Source organism: Alnus glutinosa, chromosome 11 (assembly GCF_958979055.1).
Source record: "Alnus glutinosa chromosome 11, dhAlnGlut1.1, whole genome shotgun sequence".
Lineage (NCBI taxonomy): Eukaryota > Viridiplantae > Streptophyta > Magnoliopsida > Fagales > Betulaceae > Alnus > Alnus glutinosa.
The window spans coordinates 8,733,205-8,740,019 of record NC_084896.1 but is presented as its reverse complement, the minus strand read 5'-3'; positions in this window follow the sequence as shown (position 1 = coordinate 8,740,019).

Sequence of the window (6,815 nt, the reverse complement as noted above, 5' to 3'; positions counted from 1 at the left end):
ATAACACTATAGTGCATAAGTCATTTAATAATAAGTTTCTATTGTTCCTTGTAGGAGTTTATCTCCAAGTTAGAGTATGAGTTTATCGTCAAGTCTTTTAGTTTGATTCAGTTTGAGTTATGTAGTTATGTAGTCCCCTATTTAAAGGGTGACCAATAAATAAAGAGGTAAGCAAAAATTAATCTCAAACCTTGTGTTTGAAAATGTCTACGTTCCTTTCATAATATAAGTTTTAGATTCCCTCAGAACCTAACAATTTATCTTGTTGCATGTTCGAAAAATCATTCTGATGTGACCGAAACTTGTGTGTTTCGATAACACGTGGATTTTAAATTTATAACCACTTGCAATAAAACGAATCTTTGTACTATAGAGAGGGTATCCAACCTCAATGTATGGTGGTTGTTTTGCTTTATGAAATATTTAAGATTTTATCCAATTCAACTCAAAAAATATATTGTTTTTTATTTTTAATTTTAAAACTAAAATAACATAAACTAAAGAGAATCAAAATGGAGATAAAGGAAAATATAGGGATTTGATTTAATCCAAACTGCATACCAATAGCAGATTTATGTTTCACACATGAATTCTCTTTATATGCATAATATGAGTGCAAAATGGTTGTCAACCATACGACGACCTTGACATGAAAATACTTGGGTTATGAAATAATGATAAAGCATTTTACGCACTAATCGTTCACCTAACATCTATTTGTGAAACGATTCGTGACCCTCGCATGCCCTATAAAACCTCTCTAATAAGCATACATATTTCAAGAAATAAGCATGAGACATCTTAGTTTCACACGAATCATCCACTAAAACTACAATGAAAACGCATTTAAATTACACTACAATGAAATACAATTAAACTACAAAGATGTGGAGTGATTCGTATTCCCTAGCATGGCTCATCAAACTCACTTAAACTTATGTCAAAAAGCATCATTGCATACCCATCGTTTCCTTAATCACATAACAAAAAAAAAATGTTTGATTTTATTCAAGAATTAAAGAATTCTCGTAGACAATATAAAACTTTTTGTTCATGAATAATATAAACTTTAAGATCAATTGACAAAAAAAAGTTTTGCTATCCTTTATGCTATATAATCATTACACATACAAAGAAAATTCTAAGAGAACATAATCAAGCCATAGCTCTTGAAAAGAATTCCATCAAAGCCCTATGAAAATTTAGTTATTCATTAATGAAATGAAAATCTCTCGTAGAAGAAGAAAAGCCAATGGTTTTGAGAAGATGGAAGCTATGGGTAGTATGGAAATAGACTTAAAAATGAAATCACGCTCTATGGAATGAAAGAACAAAAGTTGTATTTATAAAATAAATTACTCTGGAAAAATAGACTAAAAGGATGCATGAAATAAAACTAAGTTTATTAAAAATAAACTAAGTTATTAAAAAAAAAAATATATATCTTTCTCTCTCACGGGTCTGCTCAAAATATAGAGGAAGGGAGGGAATTCTAAGCTGCACAACCAGGAGGTTTCATCGCTTTGTTCTTGGCTGCACAATTTAAAATTCAATTCCCTGTTATTGTGTTTGTTTATATTCAATTCTTTTTATTATTTTCTTCAGTTCTCTTTATTCTTTTACCGACACTTCTCATGTGCATTTCATGACGCCTATTTCTATCACATGGTTGGAGTAATGTTTTGTTTTTCAGAATGAGTGTTCTTACGTCCAAGTTTGAGAGTATACTATAAGCTATATATCCCCAATGAGGCTTTCATTTATCCCTGATATCATACTTTTATTTTGTACACGTCGAGGGCAATGTGTGATTTAGGTTTGGGGGTGTGGAAATACACTTTGTCCAAAAAATTTCAACATTTTTTTGCAAATGTTTATGTTATTATGTAGAATTTGGTTGATTTATAATTGTGGTTTGCTTTCCATTGACAAATTTAAAATTTTGAACACATGATCACAAAATTAGAGATTCTAAGTCTGCTCACTTTTGGTTATTAGGGTTCACTTGTTTCAAAATTGAGAAATCATGACACGCATTAGCATATAGTTTGTGGGGTATGAGCTTAATTAAGTTTAAATTACATTACATATTTGTTTTCAGTGTCTTAGATGCAATTTGATAATTTGTGAGATGGTTGACCTGGGCATTGTTAAAAAAATAAAATAAAAAAAAAAAAATTTACTGTTAGCTTCATTGAGTAACCAGACCTCTTGTCTCGTTAAATATTGAGTGTTTGCGTCAAAAGAGGTACATAGGTCAATTAGAAAGCGTAAATGAGTTAAGCATTGAACATCCATATAAATGCTGTAAATACTATTAAATTTTGCTTATGCCTTGGTTATTCCATCTAATAAGAAATATGAGGAATTTAGAGATACTGAGCCATATATGTAGGAAATACTTTGAAAATGGAGTTTGTCAATTTAAGCTTGTTCATGAATTAAAAACCATTGTTTTAATGATACTTCATTCTTAGGGATAACATGACCAAAAAAATATATATATTTGTAGGTAGCATTACTGTTAAAACTTCACGAGACTTCATTCGTCCACTAGGAAAACTTAGGGGTTTAAAAAATTTGTTGCATATGCTAAATATAATCGTGTTTTCCACGAAATAAGAGTTATAGTAGTTGTTTATGTTTCATTTCTTGTTGTAATGCTAATGGACTAACATTACGTAAGTTTGGGGATATTATGTTAAACCTTAATTTGTGTTGTAATATGATGTTTTAATATTTTATCTTATTTTTAGGTTCTAATTGTAAAACACGAGCAAAATCATTGAAATTAGGCCTAAAATGTGTCAAGTTAGGAATGACGAAGATCGACCGAAGAAATCAAAGTCAAGCACCAGAACTGATCGATCGAGCGCCCAAATAAGGCGATTGAGCGCCACCGATCCTTCCAGAACGTCAGATATTTGCAACATTTTGTGCGGTGGAAATCAACTTTCGGCTGTGCGTCTTAAATTAAATGTCGTCGTTTTCCCCTGTGCGGCTCTATTAATCCTCTTTCTTTGATATTTTTGAACATTCCTTTCTCTACAAATAGGAAGCAGACGTGAGAGAGAGTGAGAGAGAGATATGTGTCTTTAAAACAATGGTTTTTAATTCTCTATTTTTTTTTTTTTAAAAAAATAAAAAATGAGAAATGTTATAGCAAGTACGGTTGTTTTTGGGTCCTACTGTGCTGACTTGGCACAATTTTTTAATAAAAAAAAATTACGGTTTGTATATTTTTGACAAATTCTTGCTTTTTATGTTGTAAAAAAATTTAAAGCCAAAAATTGGGTACATTTGGTAAACGATTTTGTAATAGAACTTTTGTTTGAAGAGTTATAAGAAGTGATTAATGTGATATATAGCATATGTGAATTAAAGGACTTTGAATGTAAACATCCAACGCTAGCTTATCACATTCACATAACAAGAAGAGTCAACAATGGTGGAGAGATTAGAGAAGAGTCAATAGAGTGACAAAAATCAAAGGAATAAATATACTTTAGCCCCCGATCAACTAACAAATATTTTTTATAAAGCCTCACAAACTAACAGTTGTGACACTTAAGATGCATTAAACTATCAACTTGTTGCATTTAAGCGTTCCCGTTAGAGTCGGTTGTTTGTTTGGATGAAAAAGTAGTCACGTGTCATGCATGTGACCAATTTTATGTCTGCCTTCTTATAATACCTTTCATTTCTTTCGTACCTCTTAGAGTATTAATTAACTAGATGCGATTGGATCTCTTCGTATATAACCTCTCAAGAATAGACTATAGTGTCTACTTTTATTAATAACGCACTTCCAAATACGAAGGATAAATGAAAAACTATATACGAGAAGTTTGACAAATGAAATGGAGAGGTGAGAGCCAGCAATGCAAAAGAAAATGTATTTCTTTCTTTCTATTGTTACAGAACTTTCGTATAAATATTGTTTTTTTTTTTTTAATCTAAGAAAGATATACTTTTGTATAGATGTACTTCTCACAAGGGGGGTTGGAAATGATTTTCTTTAATAGACATGAGAAAGCTTATGGTTTTTTTTTTTCTCTAAAGATAATGATTGATCAAAGTTTCAAACGGTCAAAACGTATCCGATGATTTTTTTTTTTTTTTTTTTTTTTTTTTTATTATTATTATTATTAAAAGCTCATGTATTAATAACAAAAGGTAATAATAACGTTTGAAGATTGGAATATCATAAAACTCGTCAATGACCAATGGTCATAAACGTAGGAAATTGTTAATAGCTCCTTTTTTTATTTTTTTATTTTAAAAAAATTTCAATAAAAACTCATGTCAAACGGTAAAAGAAAAATAATGTTTATAACACTACGAAAATAAAAATTTGGTTTTTTTAAAGGTCAAAACGAGGGTAGTTTCAAAAGTCTTTAATCAAATGTGACTTTTTTTTTCCTTTTTTTTTTTTTTTTTTTTTTTTTTCATTCAGGCAGACTGTCAACGCTGATAGAGACTCAGAGAGGCTTAATTAGAACAAAATAATAGTTTGATATATTTAAACATCACGCTTGTCGGTTCATGAGTCTAAATAAAACATTGATGTTAGTTGAGGAGGACAAAATATACTTTTTTATTTTTTGAAATGAAACAGAAAACTTCATTACTGTAGATGAGTCCCGTAGGGGATTACACTTGACCTAAAAAGGCCAATACAAATATACAAGAGAAGCTCATACATGTCCGAAGGCAAAAACACTGCCCGTTGGCCATTGTGACTAGAGATAAAGAAACTCCACCAAATGACGGAGCGTGGCCGTCACGTGCGCCAAAAGAGCAAAGGACTCTCTGGCAGGTGCAGGCCACGCGCCAAACTCCGACGATTGGCAGCAGAAATCGGCGAACGTACGTAGATCTGGCTTCAAAAATCTGAAGAAAAACAATGAAAACCGGCCAAAGCACTCCGACGACGACACAAAAAGCCGGCCACTCCCCCAACTTGAGCATCTAGAGTTGAGCCTTCCTGCTTGAGCCAAAGAAAGAAAACACAAACCACCATAGCCCCAAAAGGCTAGGTGAACATCAACCCCCACCGAAACAACTGGGGGGAACAAAATTTTTACAGACAAAAAAACTCTCCAAAGCCCTAAAAAGGCTAAGAGACACTACCACCGGGAGAGGAAGACATGGAGCCTCCCTCTCCTAGTAAAACCAACTTCAAAGATGGGCTTTCTCTCAAGAAAACACGGGAGCTTCTCTCTCCTCATAACAAAGAAGAGATTCCTAGGACAAAATATACTTATCTCAAAATCAAATGAAATGGCGCAAATACAAGATTTTCACAAAAATAAAAGAAAAAAAAAGAGGAAACAACAAATATATACTTGATACAAAACGGCAACATTTCATGAACTCTACCTGATTCAATCCGGCCAGTCGAAAGCCAAAAAACTACATAGACATCCGGCTTGCCCTCAATAAAAGCCAACTTAAGTGTGTTAAAATCAGATAAAAATGAGTTGACAATTATATTTATAGGTGTTAAAATATTAATTAAATGATTAAATTTATAATTTTTTTTAATGAACTTAGTTTTAAAATAAATTGTGGTTAAGTTCATACTCTTAAACAGCTCTACAAAAAGTATTTTAACGGATCGGGAGAGCTGGCGAGTTGATATTTTTGGTGGTCTTGGCGTCTTGCTGTCCCAACTGAGTTGATCGCCAACTCTTTTACAGGGTGTCGTGACGTTGACTCGCTGAGTTGAAATTCCTTCATCCGGGATACGCCAAAGCCAGCCCCCTTTTTCTTCCCCACTTTTTGGGGTCTCTCTAAAATATCTTACCAAGAAGATTGAATTAAATTTAAGTGTTAAATACAATTAAGTCCCTAGACTAATAATTATTGTCAAAAAAAAAAAGTTTAATGAACGGACACGTATGACATTTATGATGCATTTGAGATTACGATTTAGTAGATAAAAAGTACAATTTTAAACCAAATCGTAAAAAATGAATAGTTTGTAAATTGCATTTTTTTTAAATTACGATTTCAAATGCGATTCAGTCGACAAAAAGCGCAATTTTAAACTAAATCGTAAAAAATGAATAGTTTGAAAATTACATTTTTTAAAAATTACGATTTCAAATGCGATTCGGTAGACAAAAAGCGCAATTTTAAACCAAATCGTAAAAAATAAATAGTTTATAAATTGCATTTTTTAAAAATTACGATTTGAAAATACAGAACTGCTTTTTCAAATCATGGGCAGTGAGGTTGTTAGGAGTCTACAGTCATATGGAAATGGATGTTATTTATCTAATGAGAATATTATTTCTTTTAATATTCTACTAGTAGATAATAGTAGAGAATAGAGAGATAGTATGTTATCCCTACGTAATTTATAGCAGTTAGTGCTCGGATAATCATAGGATACATCTCTATGATGTGTTAGTGATAGGATACATCTTTATGAGAAATAGTTTATATTCTCATATTTCTTTGTAACTCTATATAAACCTATTGGATTAATGAATAAAGTAAGCAAAGATTATTAATATTTGGCTATTGAGTTGATTTGTGACATATTAGGGTTTTTTGAACTACCCTTATTTATTTATTTATTTGTTACGTGGTTAGGGACGAAATAGATGTGCTTTTTTTTAAAACACAAAATTTTAAAGGCCAAACTGCGATTTTACCAGACGCTTAACTGCATTTTTAAAAATCTCTTTTTCAAATTGCTTTTTTTAAATCGCACTTTTTGAAATCACAAACCTAAACGGATCCATAGATACACCAATCTATAATTTTGTTGCAATTAACCTTTTTTCTGTTCTTCTTCCAAAAAT